Source organism: Bombina bombina, chromosome 5 (genome assembly GCF_027579735.1).
Source record: "Bombina bombina isolate aBomBom1 chromosome 5, aBomBom1.pri, whole genome shotgun sequence".
Taxonomy (NCBI): domain Eukaryota; kingdom Metazoa; phylum Chordata; class Amphibia; order Anura; family Bombinatoridae; genus Bombina; species Bombina bombina.
The window spans coordinates 31,418,975-31,441,951 of NC_069503.1; positions in this window are offsets into that span (position 1 = coordinate 31,418,975).

Below are 22,977 nucleotides of genomic sequence, written 5' to 3' on the forward strand. Positions count from 1 at the left end.
CATTAACTTCAGCACAATTCATGAAATTGACATGGTTGACAGGACCCGCATTCTTGTTAAACGTTACAGATACAACATCAACCAGTACTACATTTGAGTTTGTGGTACCTGTTAAAGAGAACCATCTTCAAGCTACTACACTTCTTACCAGTGTACCTGGTCTTGGATTACAGAAGTTGTACTTCTTCTATTTCACATGGACTGTGATTATAAACATAGACACTGGTTGACAAAAGGATTACAATAGAGAGATGACTACAGGGGACAGTGCCAGCCCTGCTTCTCTTCAAGAATTATCATGTTAAAACAACATGGACTTATGTTTGCAATTGCATTTTGTATGTTTTCTCTCTTTGTCTTGCAGGTCTCATGGACAAAGAGACTTCAATCAACATTTTTATGTTTATTGTTTATTGTTTGATTTATATAGTGGTATCTACAGATACCAGACGGGGAGTGTTCTGTCCATATATTCATATGTACATCTTTAAATGCTATTTTAGTTCTTGTGCTCCCTCTAGTGTTATGTTTTATCATTGTATTCAATTTAATGTATATTCTATGTGCTACCTCTGACCTTTTGAGGTCACTTCCTGCCTCCATTTTGTTTCACTTGTGTGTGTAAATTAGTTTCACTTTCAATGTGTAAGTTTGCTAGAACTCTGCTAATAGCTTTGTAGGGGCAAATTCTTTTTACCTGGCAATTACCACTTCTGGAACCTCAGAATTCTTGTTTTGCAACAATAAAGCATGAAGGATTCATAAATCTCTGCTGTGGAATTTGTCTGAGTTAAGCTACTCTGCTGGATTCTACTAATCTGTAAGTTGGATTGCATGTTTAACTTTACATCATAAGGCACATGGGCAGTCATCTTGCAAAACAGTAAATGAAATCAGAATATATATATATATATATATATATATATATACATACAGTATGTGTGTGTGTATATATATATATATATATATATATATATATACACATATATACATATATATATACATATATACAGGTATATATAAATATATATATATACTGTGTGTGTATGTATATGTGTATATATATATATATATATATATATATATATATATACAGGTCTTTGTAACTGTTACAGTGACATAAAAGTTGTTTAATTAGAATGTCTGTTTACAATCTGTATTATTTATATAGATTTGCAAAACAATTTTATTTTTAAGTTGGTACTAGATTTTGATAATTTGTATGTTTTACACAATGCCTGCTCTCATACTCCTATGCAGTCACTGAGTGCCACTGATGTCACACATACACATACCCACACTACAAACACACTATACACACACACATACTACATACAAACACATGTTACATGTGTAACTCATACATGCACACTACATATACATATATACACATGAATACACACACATACTACATACAAACACATGTTACATGTGTAACTCATACATGCACACTACATATACATATATACACATGAATACACACACACATACTACATACAAACACATGTTACATGTGTAACTCATACATGCACACTACATATACATATATACACATGAATACACACACACGCTCCATACACACACTTTACCTAAATAAACACATATGCACTACATACACACGCTACACAATCATTCGCAAACTAAACACACACATTTTATATTCAAATAATTGTTCATTTGATTAATTATCCTAACTTTCAGCTCATATTTCTGTTGTGTCAACAGTTTGCCATAAGGAGGTGGCAAAACATTCTGGGATGCAAATAAGCAAGCTTGGTTGTCTTCTGATGCTTTTTTGTAAAATGCTTTTTTTCCCTCCAATATCAACAAAAGATTTTTTTAACACCCACCTTAAAATTATCTTTATTGCTATGACATGAAGCAGTAAAAACATGAGATTTATCAATTTATCCTCAAGATATCCTTATTTAGGTCTCAGATTGGATGTCTTCTCGCCATGGAATTTTGAAAGAAGTTCAGTATAAAATAGTAGTCTTACTCATGTATAGAAATAAAACACTGGTTTAAATCATAACTTCATATGTACTGTGTATGTATGTATATGCATGTGTGTGTGTGTATATATATATATATATATATATATATATATATATACACTTGTGTGTCTCTCATATGATTCATCTGTCTCACAAATGTGTATTGAATGTATCAGTATGTATGTGGGAGTAGTGTAGTGGGAGAATTGGGAGGGGCGCTTTTTTAAATTTCGCCCTGGGAGCCAGATTCTCTAGAAACAACATTGTGTGGGAGTGGCAGTGCTACTGTGTCTACAGTCTAACAGTAACCAATAACCCCCTCCGTCCGCAACGCAACCTAGTCCACAAAGCAATCAGACTGAGTCTGTGCCTGTCTGTCACTCACACAGCTCAGTCTGTGGGTATGTGACTGTGTGGGTATGTGACTGTGTGGGTATGTGAGTGTGTGGGTATGTGACTGTGTGAGCATGTGACTATGTATGGGCTCATTGTCACAATTCTTGTCTAAGAAATTTCAAGAGTTATAACTGAAATAATAAAGTAAAAGCAGAGCAAAAGAATAAAAATAAAGGTGTGTCACAACCCATTGATCTGATGACAATAATTGTGTCACAACTTAGTGCTCACAAGCTAACGGCTGTAGCAACACACTACATGCATTTTACTTTGCTGTGTATGTAATGATGTCCTATAGCACAACATCCCATTCACTAAGGCATTGGTTATAATGATCTGACATCTCACTTGGGTATATAGCCGATATACAGGGCAGTGGCGGAACTTCCAGGGTGGCGAAAAGTTGCAACCAGGCCCAGGAAGCAGTCTCTTTTTTGCCCCAAATGTGACTTTTACAGAGAGTAACGTTTAATGGATTATATTAGTCACTATTGTAGCTATTGTCAAATATACGGAGGGGGCTGCGCCGGAGGGGCGGGGTTAAGATGAAGGGGGCGGGTTACGATAAAGGGGCGGGGTTGACTCAGAAGGGGCTGGGCTGGGCCGGTCTATACAAATTTCCAGGGCTGGTCTGATTTCCCAGTCCGGCCCTGCCTATTAAAGGGATTCCTTTATGATTGGCAGGAACATGAGAGCATATCCAACAGTCTGTGGCATTCAGTTGCTTGGTGGTTTGTTGGTGTAAAAGCCAGATGGAATTTGTCCGTTTGTCACCCTTCACTGGTGTATAGAGGTATAAAACACAAAGAAAAGGACACAGAAAAAACAGGACAGTATATGCATCTTGGCAGTTAGTTAACCCACTTTGTCCCCAGTGGTCTCACCCTTTTGACACAGGTTTTTATCACCGGCCTGGAAGTTCACTTTCTTACAGTGAGAGGCATGTATCCAGTTTGGTTTCCATTCCACTTTGACTGAGGTGGGTGTTGTCAGTAACACCTGGTATGGGCCGTCAAACCGGGGCTCTAAGTGCCTCCTCACGTATCTGTTACGGTTACCCTTAGTCTCGCTGAGAGATGGACCGCTTAGTAGCCTGGATTCCTATTGCTGAAGAGGGGAGAAACTGCTTTCCATAGTATTCTATATGAGTCTCGCAAATGTAGAATAATCCCCCTTAGCTGTAGTACAGCTAGGATACCCTTCTGCCCACAAAAACGAGTCAACGCTGCGATTGAGGGACAACCAAGAACTGAGGACTGGGATGCCCAGCCTGCTTTTTATTTAGGTTACATGCACACAGGGCACTCCCAGGGGGGGAAGCATAAAATCCCCCATCACACATTTAGACAAAGCCCTTGGACAGGCCACCGCAGATAACAAGTACACACAAGAAAACAATTGAGTCCTTCTTATCACCTAGCAGTGAATGCTTATCACAAACTTAATTACAGTACACAATATGCTAGGAAACCTGCCTCAGAAAATAGTTTTCTCAAACTGAACAGAGTTAACCCTTATGAAATGATACTTGTTACAGTTTTTCTTGGAGCCCTTCTTAGGCGCTGGCTTGGCTGGTTCAGGCATTGCTGCTGGGAAATAAGTTTCTTCACAACAAAATAACTAATGCTTCTGTAACAGTGCTCCCTTTCTGTGGAACACTCTGGCAGACACGGTCTGACCCCTTTTCGGGGCAGACTAAGGCTGTCCAGACCGCTGGTTATGCGGGGCTGAGGTCGGTTTGTCTGGACAACCCGTCGGCGTTGCCATTCTGTTTCCCAGGTCTGTAAGTAATGGTGAAATTGAAGGGTTGCAACGATAAACTCCAACGTAATAGCCTGCCATTATCTCCAGAGACCCGGTTCAGCCACACCAACGGGTTATGGTCGGTGACCAGAGTGAACTCCTGCCCATATAAATAGGGAGTCAATTTCTTTAATGCCCACACCAAAGCCAAACACTCCTTTTCGACCGCTGCATAGCTGACTTCGCGGGCAGGAGCTTCCGGCTGATGTAGGCAACTGGATGCTCCCCCTCCATCTTCGCCTACTTTGGCTGAGGACGGCTCCCAGCCCGAACATGGAAGCATCTGTATGGACGATAAAACGTTTGTTAAGGGCTGGAGCCGCCAAGACAGGAGCGTTAATTAGAGCATTTTTGAGAGCCTGGAAAGCCGTTTCACAGTGGGGAGACCACAGGACCTGTCGAGGTAAGTTCTTCTTGGGTCAAGTCAGTCAGGGGTTTGGCAAGTGTGCTGTAGTCTGGTACGAACCGTCTATAGTACCCTGCCATGCCCAGGAAGGCTAGGACCTGAGTCTTAGTGATGGGGGTGGGCCAATTGGCGACAGCTTCTATCTTGGCCGGCTCTGGTCGCTGCTTTCCACACCCCCACCCGGTGACCCAGGTACTGTACCTCGGCCATCCCAAAGTGGCATTTTTCTGGCTTCAGAGTCAGGCCAGCAGCCCGGATCTGATCCAGAACCATTCCTATGTGAGCTAAGTGGTCCTCCCATGACTCACTGTGGATCGCTATGTCGTCCAGGTAGGCGCAAGCAAAACTCTGGAAGCCATCCAGGAGCCTATCCACCAAGCGCTGGAATGTAGCTGGGGCATTCTTCATCCAAACGCATTACCCTAAACTGATATAAGCCGAATGGGGTGACGAATGCCGACTTGGGGATAGCCTCCGGGGCCAGGGGAATCTGCCAGTAACCTTTGCAGGAGGTCAATAGTGGTCAGGTAATTTCCCCTGGCTATACGATCGAGTAGCTCGTCTACCCTGGGCATAGGGTAAGCGTCCGTCACGGTCTTTTCATTGAGCCTCCGATAGTCTACGCAGAACCGGGTGGTTCCCATCTTTCTTGGGCACCAAGACAACTGGGGGAGGCCCAGGGACTATCGGAGGGCTCAATTACCCTGAGTTGGAGCATCTCATCGATCTCCTTCTTCATTCCTATCCTAACTGCTTCGGGGATTCGGTACGGAGCCTGGCGCAAGGGAGCTTGTCCCGGAGTATCTACCTGGTGGGTGGTTAAAGTAGTGTACCCTGGCTTCGGGGAGAAGGTGAGGTGTTTGGACTGTAGGAGTTGGTTGAGCTGCTCCCTTTCAGTGGGGCTAAGTCGGTCTCCTATCTGAACCTGAGCCACTATACCTGTGGGGAGACTCTTTTCTAATAGGTCTGGAATGGGTAGACTGTCGGGGTCTTCCTGAGGGGAACAACATACGGCCGTCACGTTCTCTGGTCGCTCAAAATATTCCTTGAGCATGTTTACATGGAATGTCTTTCTAAGATTGTTGTCGTGGCAGCTAGCTATCACATAAGTGGTGTCTCCCCTTTTCTCTACGATCTGGTAGGGGGCCCTGCCAGGACGCCTGCAATTTGTCTGTCTTCACCGGCTTAAGTACTAACACCTTTTGTCCTATGGTAAAGATTCTCTTTCGGGCCCCCCGATCGTACCATACTTTCCTGTCTTCTCTGGGCCGACTGGAGATTAGCCCGCACGGATTTGGCTAATTGCTCCATTCGGTCCCTGAGTTCCAGCACGTATGGCACAATGGGGACACCGTCAGTCTCCATCTCTCCCTCCCAGTGCTCCCGGATCAGGTTTAGGGGTCCCCGTACCTTTCTTCCGTAGAGCAACTCGAAGGGAGAGAACCCTGTCGTTTCCTGGGGCACCTCCCGATAAGCAAAAAGGAGGTGCGGCAGGAAGCGTTCCCAGTCTCGGTATTCCTGAGTGAACGTCTTGAGCATTTGCTTGAGGGTCCCATTGAACCTCTCACACAGCCCGTTCGTCTGGGGGTGGTATGGGGAGCTCAGGAGGGACTTAATTTTGCAAACCTGCCAGAGTTGTTGGGTCAATTCAGCCGTAAATTGGGTGCCCTCGGTCGGATAGGATTTCTTTTGGAAATCCTACCCGGGAGAACACCTGTACTAGTGCATTCGCTACCGTATCTGCTTGTATGTTGGATAGGGCGACAGCCTCTGGGTACCTGGTAGCGTAGTCCACTACGGTAAGAATGTAGCGCTTACCGGAGGGACTAGGGGTAGCCAGTGGTCCCACTAGGTCAATAGCAACCCGGCTGAAGGGTTCCTCTACAATGGGCATATTTACTAGATGGGCTTTAGGGTGATCGCCTCGCCTTCCTACTCGTTGACACACATCGCAGGTGTTACAGTAAGTTCTAACGTCAGCGTGTACCCCTGGCCAAAAGAACGTGTGAGTAATGCGGTGTAGGGTACGGGTTACAGCTAGGTGGCCTGCTAAGGGGATGTCGTGGCCTAATCTTGAGGATTTCTTGACGGTATTTGTGGGGCACTACCAGCTGTCGCCTACGCTGTCCCCTTTTCTCTGTCCAGCGGTATAGTTTCCCTTTTTCCCATAAGAATGTTTCATTATCTGCCCCGCCCCCTCCGGTCTCTGCTCGTTCCCGGTACTTTTGTAAGGTCGGGTCAGTCTTAGACTCTGTCTCGAAAGCATCTGGGGTGTCCCAGGGTATGGGGCCTAACATGTCAGGCAAGGTCGGGGTAGGTCTTACCTGTGTCTCCCGCACTGGTGAGAGTTCTCGCTCCGTCCGGGCTTGGGCCCGTGTAGTCACTGGGTCCGCCTCGTTGTTGCATACTGGAGCATAGGCAGAAGTCATGGGGCCCAAATCATTGCCCAGTAGTACTTCGGCAGGTAAATTATCCATTATGCCCACGTTCACAGCCCCCTTTCCCGCTCCCCAATCAAGATGCACTTTAGCTGTTGGAATTTTGTACACATCCCCCCCCGCCACTCTAACGGCCACAGTCTGTCCAGATCGCTTGTGCTCCGGCACCAAATGACTCTGTACCAGCGTGATAGTAGCCCCTGTGTCTCTCAATCCCTCGGTAGATCGCCCCTCGAGCCATACCTTCTGCCGATGGTGCTGGCGGTTATCTGAGGCAGCATATACAGGGTCCGCCTCGTGAAGCGGCCCCAAATATTCCTCCATAGGGGCCTCTTGGTTAACACAGAGGGTCCGGGCCGGACGATATGCCCCAGAGGGGTAATTGTAATTCCTGGGTGTCTGGTGCGTATTAAGGGGGCAGCTAGCCATGAAATGCCCTGGTTGCTTGCATCGGTGGCAAGTCGGTCTGGGGACGCTCAGAGCTGTTATTGGGTGGTCCTGAGTGTCGGGCGGGCCCCTGCGGGCACCGGGGCTCGGAATTCAGCACGAGGGGGTGCACGGTAAACCTCTCTGGGTTCGTGAAGACGGGAGTCATAATGTTCATTCGGCCAATTTGGCTGCTTCTTCTAAGGTATGAAGGTCGCCTGTCTCGCAGCCCATTCCTTCCCTTGCTGTTCCATGCCATTATAAAATGGTTCTAAGAGAAACAATTGTAAAATTTCCTCACCAGTCACCGCTTTACTTCCGCTCATCCAGTGATTTGCCGCTTCTCCGCATTCGGTGCGCCCATTCCATATGGGTATCGTTAGGCTTCTTTTTTGTGCCCCGAAACTGTCGGCGATACGCGTCCGGAGTTACTGCGTACCGTCGCAACAGTGTCTCCTTAACTAGCTCATACTGTGTCACTTCCTCAGCACCCAGAGTACGAAAGGCTTCCAGGGCTCGCCCGGATAGTTTCCCCAGACAATATCGTGGGCCACTCCCTGCTGGGAATCTGGTGCAGGGGCACATTGCCTTCGAAGTCCGCCATATATTCATCAATCCCTGTCTCGCTCTCTAGGAAGGGTCGAAATGCCGCATAGGGTATCTTGGGCCTCCCAGCATTTTCGACAGGGATGATTACCTGCGGGGCTTCAGCATTGCGGTGTGCGTTCGCTAGGTTTGAGTTCGTGGGCTCGAGTCTCTCGTATATCCTTGTCCCTTCCGCCATCAACTGCTGTAACCAATTCCATGGAGGGGTTCGGCCCGTACAGTGAGAGCCTCCTCCCGAACAATCCTGGTTTTTTTCGTCACTAATCGTGGTCGGTGGTTTCCGCCATTGTGAAGCTCTGATCCAGTTCGGTCAATTCTGCGATCAGCTCTCTCCTCGGCCGGTTGCTGGCGTACCCCCCTCTGCTTTCAAGTAAATCCTTTAGGGTTGTACGCTTCAATTTTTTTCGTAAGCGCTCTCCATCCGTTCTGTACCTCTCCTAGGAAATCCAGGAAAAATCCCACCGCGGCCGCCAAATGTTACGGTTACCCTTAGTCTCGCTGAGAGATGGACCGCTTAGTAGCCTGGATTCCTATTGCTGAAGAGGGGAGAAACTGCTTTCCATAGTATTCTATATGAGTCTCGCAAATGTAGAATAATCCCCCTTAGCTGTAGTACAGCTAGGATATACCCTTCTGCCCACAAAAACGAGTCAACGCTGCGATTGAGGGACAACCAAGAACTGAGGACTGGGATGCCCAGCCTGCTTTTTATTTAGGTTACATGCACACTGTGGCACTCCCAGGGGGGGGAAGCATAAAGATCCCCCATCACACATTTAGACAAAGCCCTTGGACAGGCCACCGCAGATAACAAAGGTACACACAAGAAAACAATTGAGTCTCTTATCAACCTAGCAGTGAATGCTTATCACAAACTTAATTACAGTACACAATATGCTAGGAAACCTGCCTCAGAAAATAGTTTTCTCAAAACTGAACAGAGTTAACCCTTTATGAAATGATACTTGTTACAGTTTTCTTGGAGCCCTTCTTAGGCGCTGGCTTGGCTGGTTCAGGCATTGCTGCTGGGAAATAAGTTTCTTCACAACAAAATAACTAATGCTTCTGTAACAGTATCTTCTTATCACCACCCAGTCTCCAGGGTGCAGGTGGTGAGTTCCAGTTATTTGTTCTGGATCTGGTAATGAAGAGAAAACTTTTCCATACAAATTAGTCAGTTGCTCATGCAGCTGAACAACATAATCAGTTAGAGAAGCATACTGCCCATGTAATTCTTGTGGAAAGAAAAGACCTATTAGTGTTCTACCAAACAAAATTTCAAATGGCGAAAGGCCATGCTTTGCCTTTGGGATGTGTCTTACTGCAAAGAGGGCTAAAGGTAAGGCTTGTACCCAAGTAAGTTTTTGTCTGCTCACAGATCTTAGCTATTTTATTTTTTAAAACACCATTGGCTCTCTCTACTTTCCCAGATGATTAATCTGCAACCCTTTCATAATTTCTGCAAACACTTGCCCAGTAAAATGAGTCCCTTGATCAGATTCTACTGTTTCAGGTAAACCATATCTGCACACAATTTCAGTTATCAGTTTTTTCCTGTTACACCTGCTGTTGCCTTGGCAACCGGCCAGGCCTCCACCCAAGAGGAAAACATGTCTACACACACCAAAACATACTCATACACACCACATTTGGGCAGCTGAATATAGTCTATTTGCAGTCTTTGGAATGGGTAGTCAGGTTTTACAAGGTGTTTCATCTCCACCTTTGTCAATTTACCTGGAGTGTATTTAGCACACATCATGCATTTCTTGCACCTTTCAGTTACAAATTGTGAGAAACCTGGTGCAAACCAAAATTTATTAACACTTGCAATCATTCTTGCAATCATTCCCCCTTTGGAAACATGGGAAGGGAGATGAGATAAACTGGCTAAAACAAGATATAGCACTGTAGGTGCACATAATCTACCATCCCCATGTTTCCAAACCTCATTTTCCAGTTTGCAACCAGCATTTTTCCACTTGCACTGAATTAGGGAACCTGTTTGGTTTTTGGAGGGTTTCTAAGACCTCCATTGTCAAATTCTCCACAGTTTCAGAGGACTGTAGGAGTATCATGAGAGCTGCCTTCTTGGCTGCTTCATCTACCCTATTATTACCCATAGTGATAGGATCTATTGCTCGCTGATGTGCCTTTAATTTCATAACAGCTATAGCTCTTTTGAAAACACTGCAGTCTGTTCCAGTGTCCACCAAACACTCCACAAAATGGTATGGCATGTCAGAGAGGGTCAGGCGAACAAAGGCATCACCCCCTCTGCTCTCAGACATGATTGGTAGCACTGGAAACCCAGTCCATCAATTGTTCTCCCACAGTTATAACATTTACCTTTTCTGGGTTCCCCCTCATTTATCCCTTAAACTATTTCTATTGGGGTTTCCCAGGGGCACACACTGGCATTACCCTTAGTGCTTTCTTTTTCTATACTTATGTTCCTTTGTATTGAGCTCGCTAAGCTCATTAGTGTTTGGACTGATTTATCTCGCCAATCAGAATGGGCGGAAACCAATTGAGAAACCAATTTATTATGGATTTCTTTATTCAGTCCTGACACCAATGTGACAGTGAGCATTTTTCCCATACCTTAGTCATCAAGGTTACCTCCCCTTGGGGCATATACATCTTGACATGAGGTGGTATTGGGCACATAAGATACTACAGTCAAAACTCGGGGCACAAATTATTTTCCCCAGCAATACTAAAACCCAACAGTTTCCTTTTATTACTTAGAACATGCAGTTGTAAACAATTTTCCATTTCATGTCTATTAGCAAAATATCATTATTCACTTGATATTCTTTATTAAAGGATCAGCAAGGCACCACTGGTAGTCAGCTGAACACATCAGGTAAACCAAAGAAAAGGTCCATCTATGTGCAGCCTACAATCAACAGCTAGCTCCCAGTAATGCATTCCTCCTCCCAAACCTACCTAGAAAAACATACATATATATATATATATATATATATATATATATATATATATATACAGTATATATACACAGTATACACATACATACATACATTCATACATCTATACATATATACACACATATACAGCGCATACATACACATAGATATACATACACATACATATATGCATATACATATACAGCACACATGTACACACTGTGACATCCTTATTCACACTCTCACACGCATGTATTTACTATCAAATACACTTACAAAGATACTCACTGACAAACTGGCACACAGATTCTACACACTCTATAAAAAAATGCACACAAACCCCAGGACTAGGGCACATAGTCCACAAGGCCTTGGCATGCAGTCTCAAATGACAATAGACATCCAATTGCCAATGCCCACATACAATCAGACCCACAACCAAATATCTAACCTTATAAATGCAAGGGCTACCATTAGTAACCAAAAAACTTTCAAGGGGGGTAAGTACTAGTGGTCTATCAGTAGTGAAAATACTTGAGGATAGTAAAAGTGAAATTACCAGCAAATCAGACCTCTTAAAGATTCACTACTAGAATCTTGTGTATATTGTAATTTATATTAATTCTACTGCAAAGATATCACTAGGACCATAATGTACAAAGGGACAATGTATGGCTATTGCAGTGTCACTTGTGCAAGTCACAGTAGTGCTGGCCTTTTAAAACTCCAGTTAACCCATATAAATACCAAGCAGAAATGTAAAAACCCCTAAATGCCCTCAAGCATAGCATACACTCTTATGTCTTTTAATGGAAGACTTGCATATGTGTGTGTGCAAAACATACATAATCTTACATTTAATTCAGTTGAACAAAAAGTTTCTAGCAGCACATAAAGTCTAGGACAAAAAAGGGTTAAAAAAACAACAACAAAATTTGTTCTGCTCTGTGCTGGAGGAAGGGAGGGGGGTTGGAAGCCCCCACCCAGTACAGTAGCTGCAGCACACATACTTTGTCTTCTACAGAAAAAATATATTGGGCTGTTTCTGATAGGATTCTACAGTTATTTTTATAGAGATTTTTGCTAGTGGAATAATTCAAAGGTTCCCCCTTTGGAAACCCAACATCCATTCCCTTAGTCAACTTGCACCATTCAGGCAGATGCCAGCTGACCCACATACTATATTCTTTATACATTTCCTCCTGTGGGCTATTGAGGAAATTTTGGACGTCCATTGCTTAAGGATGACCTCATGTCACCCTTTCTAAGAATCGTTTCTCATAACCCAGTTATGATGGAGGGGACTCTTACCCTTCTCTCTCGACTCTTAGCAATACTGTGGCTGTCAGGGAAAGTCCCACACTATAAATCCCACACTATAAATTCCATACTAAAAATCCCTGCTTCTGATCCCTCCAAATTTTCCAACAAACCCAAATAATAAACAGTAGGGAGACAAATCCTAAAAGTACTTGGCCTCTTATATCATCAAAATCAAACCATGCTAGGGGACTTACATCAACAGTTTTATGCATCATTAGAGACAAGTCTACTACAGCTCAGGTATGCGCCCTTCAGTATAGGAGCGTGCAAACTCAAACCAGTGTGCCCAAGGTTTTCAGAAACAAAGCCAAGAGGTGATCAAAAAGATCAGAATTCACCCTTGTTCTCTGGGAATAGCACTATGCCCAATAGCAGCAATGGACTGAAGCTGAACTTAATCAACGATGTCCATAGGCTGAGCATAGGGGGTACCCAGAGACTTTGTACTGACAGACCAAGGTTGACTAGTAAGAAATTCTGCAGCTACCCACACTTAACCTTCTCTTGTTCCTCTGCTGTACAGACCATTTTAGTAACAGTTTACGTTTACTTAACAAACACAGAAAATAGAAAACATTTGTCTCTGAGGACAGTAGAATCCTCTTACTTAACACACTACTGCTCCCACTTGCTTTCTCCGCAGAGGGGCGTCTTGGAGCAGTACTTTCACACGCCTTAAAGGACCTCTTACACTCACACATTCATAACAAAAGATGTTAAAACATAAAACATAAAATACAACTGTCTCAGGTTCTTGGGAGTTTGTACTCACGACAGGACAGAGGGTTTAGGAATCAGAGGATAGGAGAGCAATTTGAGAAACAAAGGTTCTCACCTTTTTGGCGCCTGTGGTCTCCTGTCCTCATAGTTCCAGTCCTGGCTCCGTCCGCAATCGCTTTCAAACTCCCGGGTTTCGGCACCAAATTGTTGAAGAAAAAATTAACATCAGACAGCTGTTCCAAATTAATAAGGTTATAATTGTACAATTAAACATATTACAACAAAAATGACAACCGGTCATTTTACATAGTAATACAAGTGTGTGTGGCGTGCAGCATTAGATTGCAGCAATGTCTCTCTTTTATAGGCCATGTTGGGTGTTTCTGAGAATCTTCACATTATGCACCTCGTGGTTTTCTTCTTATCTTGTCCATACAAACTATGGGTGTTACTGTAGCTGAAAATACTTACTTTGCATATACAGCAGTTTCTGTACTAGCTGAATTGACAAAAAGAAATGTAACTGTTTAAAAATATCACTTGTCAGTCCCTCATAACACATAAGTAAAATATATATACAGAATTAAAAACATTTTTCCTTAACAGTGGTTTATGCTGATTGTCATTTATATGGTAACCACTGTGACTGTCATTTATAAGGTAATAACTGTGACTGTCACTTATAAGGTAACTACTGTGACTGTCATTTATAAGGTAACCACTGTGACTGTCATTTATAAAGTAACCACTGTGACTGTCATTTATAAGGTAACCCCTGTGACTGTCATTTATAAGGTAACTACTGTGACTGTCATTTATAAGGTAATCACTGTGACTGTCATTTATAAGGTAATCACTGTGACTGTCATTTATAAGGTAACCACTGTGACTGTCATTTATAAGGTAATCCCTGTGACTGTCATTTATAAGGTAACCACTGTGACTGTCACTTATAAGGTAACTACTGTGACTGTCATTTATAAGGTAACTACTGTGACTGTCATTTATAAGGTAACCCCTGTGACTGTCATTTATAAGGTAACTACTGTGACTGCCATTTATAAAGTAACCACTGTGACTGTCATTTATAAAGTAACCACTGTGTGAGTGTCATTTATAAGGTAATCACTGTAACTGTCATTTATAAGGTAATCACTGTGACTGTCATTTATAAGGTAACTACTGTGACTGTCATTTATAAGGTAATCACTGTGACTGTCATTTATAAGGTAACTACTGTGACTGTCATTTATAAGGTAACCACTGTGACTGTCATTTATAAAGTAACCACTGTGTGATTGTCACTTAGAAGGTAACTACTGTGAGTGTCATTTATAAGGTAACCACTGTGAGTGTCATTTATAGGGTTGCCACCTCAGCCATGTTTTCCTGGACACTTATGAGTTACACATGCTGCAGGGTGTGCAGGGAGGAACATGTATTGTGTTTCTGGACAGCACTATTCATATTCCTCCCTGCACACCCTGAAGCATGTGTAACTTATAAGTGTTCTGTATTTTAAGGGACGGGTGGCAACCCTATCATTTATAAGGTAATCACTGTGACTGTCATTTATAAGGTAATCATTGTGACTGTCATTTATAAGGTAACCACTGTGATTGTCATTTATAAGGTAACCACTGTGACTGTCATTTATAAGGTAACCCCTGTGACTGTCATTTATAAAGTAACCACTGTGATTGTCATTTATAAGGTAACCACTGTGACTGTCATTTATAAGGTAATCACTGTGACTGTCATTTATAAGGTAACCACTGTGATTGTCATTTATAAGGTAACCACTGTGACTGTCATTTATAAGGTAATCACTGTGACTGTCATTTATAAGGTAACCACTGTGATTGTCATTTATAAGGTAACCACTGTGACTGTCATTTATAAGGTAATCACTGTGACTGTCATTTATAAAGTAAACACTGTGATTGTCACTTATAAGGTAATCACTGTGATTGTCATTTATAAGGTAACCGCTGTGATTGTCATTTATAAGGTAACTACTGTGACTGTCATTTATAAGGTAACTACTGTGATTGTCATTTATAAAGTAATCACTGTGACTGTTATTTATAAGGTAACCACTGTGACTGACATTTATAAGGTAACCACTGTGACTGTCATTTATAAGGTAACCACTGTGATTGTCATTTATAAGGTAACTACTGTGACTGTCATTTATAAGGTAACCACTGTGACTATCATTTATAAGGTAACCACTGTGATTGTCATTTATAAGGTAACCACTGTGACTGTCATTTATAAGGTAACCACTGTGATTGTCATTTATAAGGTAACCACTGTGACTGTCATTTATAAGGTAACCACTGTGACTGTCATTTATAAGGTAACCGCTGTGATTGTCATTTATAAGGTAACTACTGTGATTGTCATTTATAAGGTAACCGCTGTGATTGTCATTTATAAGGTAACTACTGTGATTGTCATTTATAAGGTAACCACTGTGACTGTCATTTATAAGGTAACCACTGTGATTGTCATTTATAAGGTAACCACTGTGACTGTCATTTATAAGGTAACCACTGTGATTGTCATTTATAAGGTAACTACTGTGACTGTCACTTATAAGGTAACCACTGTGACTGTCATGTATAAGGTAACCACTGTGATTGTCATTTATAAGGTAACTACTGTGACTGTCATTTATATGGTAACTACTGTGATTGTCATTTATAAGGTAATCACTGTGACAGTCATTTATAAGGTAACCACTGTGATTGTCATTTATAAGGTAACTACTGTGATTGTCATTTATAAGGTAACTACTGTGACTGTCATTTATAAGGTAATCACTGTGACTGTCATTTATAAGGTAACCACTGTGATTGTCATTTATAAGGTAACTACTGTGATTGTCATTTATAAGGTAACTGCTGTGATTGTCATTTATAAGGTAACCACTGTGACTGTCATTTATAAAGTAACCACTGTGATTGTCATTTATAAGGTAACCACTGTGACTGTCATTTATAAGGTAACTACTGTGACTGTCACTTATAAGGTAACCACTGTGACTGTCATGTATAAGGTAACCACTGTGATTGTCATTTATAAGGTAACTACTGTGACTGTCATTTATATGGTAACTACTGTGATTGTCATTTATAAGGTAATCACTGTGACAGTCATTTATAAAGTAACCACTGTGACTGTCACTTATAAGGTAACCACTGTGATTGTCATTTATAAGGTAACCACTGTGATTGTCACTTATAAGGTAACCACTGTGACTGTCACTTATAAGGTAATCACTGTGACTGTTATTTATAAGGTAACCACTGTGACTGTCACTTATAAGGTAACCACTGTGATTGTCATTTATAAGGTAACTACTGTGACTGTCATTTATATGGTAACTACTGTGACTGTCATTTATAAGGTAACCACTGTGACTGTCATTTATAGGGTAACTACTGTGATTGTCATTTATAAGGTAACCACTGTGACTGTCATTTATAAGGTAACCACTGTGATTGTCCCTTATAAGGTAACCACTGTGATTGTCATTTATAAGGTAACTACTGTGACTGTCGTTTATAAGGTAACCACTGTGATTGTCATTTATGTTAAAAGATGTTTTATTTCAATTCCAAAAGCAGGTATAATTAACCATCAACCATCAGTAACATTAACAGCATAGGTCTTCATATCTTATACAGAAAATAATGCAATTACATGTCCTGATATCACCTTTGATCGAAATGTCCTTACCCAAGTCCGTTTTTTGTGAAGTAAAATGCCTCTCTGTATAATAATATTTATCTACTTATCTTATAGACCTCAGCTATAATTTGTTGCCTTGTACCTTAAGACTGAGGGATTAATAACAATAAATGCCCTTTAACATGCTCTGGAAATGATTTTACCATTTTTTAACATTACAACATAATAAACATAAAACAGACCAACTAACATAAATATAACAACTAGAAACAAAAAGAGAGGAAAAAAAACAAAACAACAACATTTGTCTTTGTGGTTATTTTACATTTTATGGTAGCTTATAACCATTGTCGGTTGGGTTTGGAGTTAGTGTCATAATAAAGATCATATAGTTTTGTAAACGTCCCTCTTTCTATATTGTTTACCCAGCTCTTAGGATTTCCCTGATCCCATGGCACCCTTCATCTCTTTGCAATGCCCCCTTTTAAAATCCAGTAATACCAGATCTTCTGAAATTGATCTGTATCCCCTTGCATTCGTGAAGCTCCCTCTGAGAAAGAATATATATCCTGAATCTTATCTGTAACTTCCTTCCAAGCAGGGTTACCCACCTTCCAATTCCTAGCTAAGCATATTCTGATTATTGTGCATAAAATTTTACAGAACTTATTAATTGGTGGAATAAATCCTGGTAGATCTCTGTTTAAAAGTGCTTGGTCCATGGTCAATGTTATTTGTTCGTCCAAAAGGTAGCTTAGTAGGTCACTTAACCTAATCCATGTGTCCCTGATTATTGTGCAGTCCCACCACATATGTTTATATGAACCCCTCTCCCCACACCCTCTGTAGCATAATTTGCTTTTATTGTTCAAGAAATGGGATGTGTTAATCGGGGTTAAATACCATCTGAATATTGTTTTTATTGTGTTTTCGCTTAAATCTGCACTGACTAGGCCCCTGCAAGAATCATGGAATATCTGGTCCCATTCCTCCCTCGGGAGTGTAAAATCCAGGTCATCCTCCCATCTCAGAATTATGTTAGATTTGGTGTTATGCTTATCAGCTTGAATGTCCAGATACAGCTTGGAGATCACCCCTTTTTCCCTAATCTCTGTTTTGCATATTCTTTCCAAGCTAGTGCTAGGTTGTGGTTTATGGGATTTGATGTAACTATTTAAGGCTGAGGAAATCTGTAAATAAGCAAACCAATGCAGTTTGTTCGGTTGAAGAATATCTTGTAGATAATTATATGTGACTATACTTCCCTTCAACATAAGATCTGCTACCCTGTACAGTCCTTTATTTGTCCATTTACCTACATAACTATGTAACTCTTTCGGTAGAAGATACCTTATGGGAATGGCCCATGAGTGAGTGGGTAAGAGCTTTTGGGTTTTCGTGGCCATTTTCCAACACCTTTGCGCGTCTAGAATGGTAGGAAACATATTTAAGTGAAGCCCAAATTCTTTACCTGATTCCCATAGAATACTATCTGAATTTTCTAGTTCTGCAAGGTCTCTCTCTATTTTAGTCCACACTACCTCACTTGACTGTTTACTTAGGAGCGTCGTTTGGGCTGTCCTTGATGCCTGATAGTAATCTGCTAAATTTGGCACTTCCACACCTCCCCGCTGTCTATGTTGAGCTAATATCTGTGACGCAATTCTTGCCCCTCTATTTCCCCTCAAAAAGGAGTGGAGATCCTCTTGCAGCCTCTGTAGGTCCTGGTGGGGTACTTTAATCGGTAGAGCTCGAAATAAGTACAGAATTCTGGGGAGAATATTCATTTTAATAGCTGACAGACAACCGTACCACGAGAAATTGCCCTTCTTCCAATTTTGTAACTCCTGTCTAATTTTGCTATATAATGGGTTATAATTTAATTGATAGAGCTTATGACATGAATCTGCTAGCTTTATTCCCAAGTAAATGAGGGATTGCTTAACCCATGATATATCAAAGTTAATCTCTAATAACTTTTTCGTATGGGGGGGGGATTGATATCGGCAGGGCCTCGCACTTATCTAAGTTAATCTTATAGCCTGAGATCTCCGAGATTCTTGTAGTATCTTTTATAGATGCGTCATGGATTTTAAAGATTTAGTTAGTGTCAACAGAATATCGTCTGCAAACAACGATAATTTATATTCTCTTTTCCCTATTGTAACTCCACTAATCTCTTCCGATCTCCTAATTCGGGATGCTAGCGGTTCGATACAAAGAGACCCTGCCTGGTACCATTTAATATTGGTATAGATCTAGATTGGTATCCCGCCGCACTAATTGTTGCCGTAGGTGTTGAGTAAATTCCCTTGGCTGCTTTTAAGAAATTACCCTCAAATCCAAATTTCGACAGGACCTCTAACATGTATGACCAGTCAATTCTATCAAACGCCTTCTCTGAGTCCAGTGATAGGAGCAGAGAAGGCGCTTCCTTGAGTTTCAAATATTCCGTCAAGTCTATAGTTCTCTGGACATTGTCCGGAGCTTCTCTTCCCTGAATAAACCTTACCTGATCAGGGTGTATAATGCTCGGGAGTACTGTCTTGAGTCTGTTGGCCAGTATTTTTGTTAATATTTTTATATCCTAATTTATTAATGAGATCGGTCGGAAGTTCTTGCATTGTGTAGGATCCTTCCCCGGCTTGGGAATAACTATTATCTTTGCCCTGAGTAAGTCCGCAGGGATCTCCACTCCTTTCATTATATCATTACAGAACGTCTTTAAGTGTGGGATTAACTCCTTTTTAAAGGATTTATAATATTCACTGGTTAGGCCATCTGGGCCTGGTGCCTTGCCCACCTTGAGTTCCTTCAAAACAGTAAGGATTTCCTGGGTAGTTATCTCTGCATTCAAACTATCTTTGTCTGTGGTAGTAATTTCCCTGACTTGAGCTTGTTCTAAAAATTCTATCGTCCTATTTTGTGTCTGAGCTGATCTAATAACCTTTTTACCATCATATAGTGATTCATAGTAGGATGCAAAAGTATCCGTGATCTCCTGTGGATTTGATGTCTTAGTTCCTACTTTATTCTGAATGGTCGGGATAGAGTACATTTTCACTCTTTCCCTTAATTTGTTGGCTAAATATTTATCAGGTTTATTTGAGTGAACAAAATAAGAAGTTTTTAATCTTTGGATAGCTCTCACAGCCGAATCATTTAAAATCTTCGCTAGTAGTTTTCTTTTAGTCTGTAATGTTTTGAAAGTGGCTGCTGATAATGTTTGTTTGTGTTGTGTTTCTAACGTATGGATTTCCTCTTGGATTTGGTCTATAGTCTTGTGAGAAAGTTTCCTAACCCTATATTTTTCTTGAATGAACATCCCAAGAGGATAGCGGGTTTTCAGTGGAACGTGTATTAATCTCCCAATATTCTTTGAGTAGCTTGTGCGTCTGACTAAGAGCCTGAGCATTATTAAGAATATGTGGGTCATATGTCCAAGATCTCTGTCTTTGAAAATTGAGTATTCCCCTCAGCTCCACCCGAACCATAGAATGGTCAGACCAAACGCAGGGAAATATAGAAGTGCTTATAATATTAGGGATCAGCATCTGACTAACTGTAACATAATCCAGTCTGGTATACGTCTTGTGTGCATGCGAATAAAACGTGTGGTCTGTCGTTTCACCATAGAGTGTCTCCCATGTGTCTACTAGATTATGTGAGGCTCACCCTCGTATTATGTATCCTCCCTCTCACTATAAGAAACCTACCTTCAGGGTCAGTTATTACTTCTTCTTTTATGAAGTGTAGAGATGAGTGGATTAGGATTGATACTCTCCTTTTTTTTTTGATCCGTGGTGGTGTGGTAATGTGTTGGGAAATGCCTATGCCATAATTTGCTTGCAATGCTTGTGTAAAGTGTGTTTCCTAAAGGAAGACGATCTTAGCCTTTAACCTTAAGTATTGAGTAACAGCTGTCTTGCGCTTAATATTTGTATTTAACCCCCTCACATTATGCGAGAGGATTGTAAGTGTGGGTGTCATTCCTTATATTAATAGCTTGATTGCCTGGACTAGCATCAACCTGTGCAAACCCCATTGACCCAATTGACCACACAGACTAAACAACTTATATATAAAAAAAAAACTGAACATTTTAAATACATAATAACAAGTGTACAGGCTCGTTGCCCAATTACAACATTTGATGTCCATCCTACCCCTGTAAAAGAAAAAATAAAACAAACACAGAGGGAGAGAACACCAAAGTGGAATACAAACTATAAGTATTTGGCTTCGTGCAGGACATCTAAACATCTTAAGTTGAACTAAAGTAACTACAGAGGTTCTCTAATCTATAGTGTGGAAATAACAATCTGGTCTCTGAATACCAGTTTCATGATGTTCATTGTTTCAGCGTCCCAATTACAACAAAAGTAGTTTTTAAATATCAACAATGTCTTTGCTATAACTGCACTACTTTTTTATAGGTACCTCTTATAACAAGTTAAATTTGTATAATCCATCTGCCCCTTGTCATGCCGTAAAGACAGGTGTCATGTCGTCATGGAATTCAGGGAAACAACTGAACCGCGTAAAAAAGTCATTATGGTTTCTTCTAGTGACTTTGACCCATTTGGCTCTTTTATGGCTGTTCTCTTTTTGGGTTTGTCGTTCAGTCTCCGAGTCGCTGTGGGTGGTTGGTAGATCCAGTGGGTCCAGACCAAGATATTCACAGATTTCCGGGATATCCTTCCTATCCTTTATCGAAAGGGTTTTCCCCTCATGTGTGATATGTAAGGCGAAGGGAACCCCCAACGATAATTTATTTGGTGTTCTGAAGCAATTGTGTGAGAGGTCTGAGTGAAACCTCTCCTCATCAAGGTGCGTGTTACACAAATCTTAGTAGAATTGCACTACTGCGCCCTGATATTTGAAGGTTGGGTTTCTTCTGGCCCGCCATAAGAATTGCCTCTTTTTCTGGTAAACGAAGTAATTTAGCTATTACGTCTCTGGGTGGATAGTCACCTTTTGGTTTTGCTTTCAGGGCCCTATGGGCCCTCTCTATCTGGAAGTTATCCTCCTCTGAGCATCCAGTAATGGCCCTGAAAAGTTGCTTTAAGTAGTTCTGGAGATCTGGCTGCAATATGATCTCCGGAATTCCTTTCAGCCTCAAATTGCTTCTGCGTGAGCGGTTCTCTAAATCCTCCATCTTGTCCTGGATAGTGTCCAGTTCAAGTTGATGGGCTTGCGTACTTTGATCCAGAGCAATCACCTTTTCCTCCACATTGTTCTCATTATCTTCCAGCACTGAATCTCTAGCACCCAGATCTTGCATCTCATGTTTTATTTCTGTAAGACTGTTGGTAATGGTGGTTTGAAAGGAATCCATTTTATTCCACAGTTTCTCAAATTTTTTGTCAATATCCTTTTTAGAGACCAGTGATTTGATATCAGCACGTGTAACTGGGATTAAATCAGCTTTACAGGTCTGGGCATCTGAATCTACTTCTATGTCCTCCACTTGTTCTGAATCCAGGGACTCCACCAGTTTTTCCCCTTTCGAGGACTTGAAAAATAGATGCTGCTGCTGCTTTCCCTGAAGTGGATGGTTTATTTAATTTCCTGGCTGCCATTATCTATTATATTGCTTATACCTACTACAGCCCAGGGATTTGTCAGATTATGCTGCTCTTCTTACTAATGAAGACTTTAACGTATTGTTTTCAGGGTGTAGTGAGTCTTTTAACACTTTGAAGAAGCCAGTGTCTTTAATCTATGTAGGTGAGGCTAATGTCTCAGATAAACCTTGGATGTAGTTTCTGACCTCTTTAAAACTCAAAGTTTAAACAAGGTGTGAGACTGAGTCATGTAGCTTTAGTTTTTTTCAAAAACTGTCTGTGACAAGGGATGCCCCTGAAATGCGGCCAAAATCTTCTTGTGTAGGTATCTATTATGCCTTTACAAATATATGTATTGGGGCTGGAAACCTGAGGAGCCTTTAACAGACTTTCTTAGTCGCAGCTAGAGTCTCTTGTTATTTAATATATTGTTCCATTACTTTGTTGGTTTGTCTTAATGGCGACCCCTCTAAGGGCACTATCTCAACCCCTTTGTCTCTCATTTGTTCCTTGACCACTTTCAGTAAGCTCTATGGTTCATTGTGATGCGGTAAAACATGTCTCTGTGTAAAAGTCACATCGCATCTGATGCGCAACAAATAATTCCCTGTCACATATTCTAATTAGTTCCCGGCATTAACTGTATGCAAACACTGTGTTCCGACT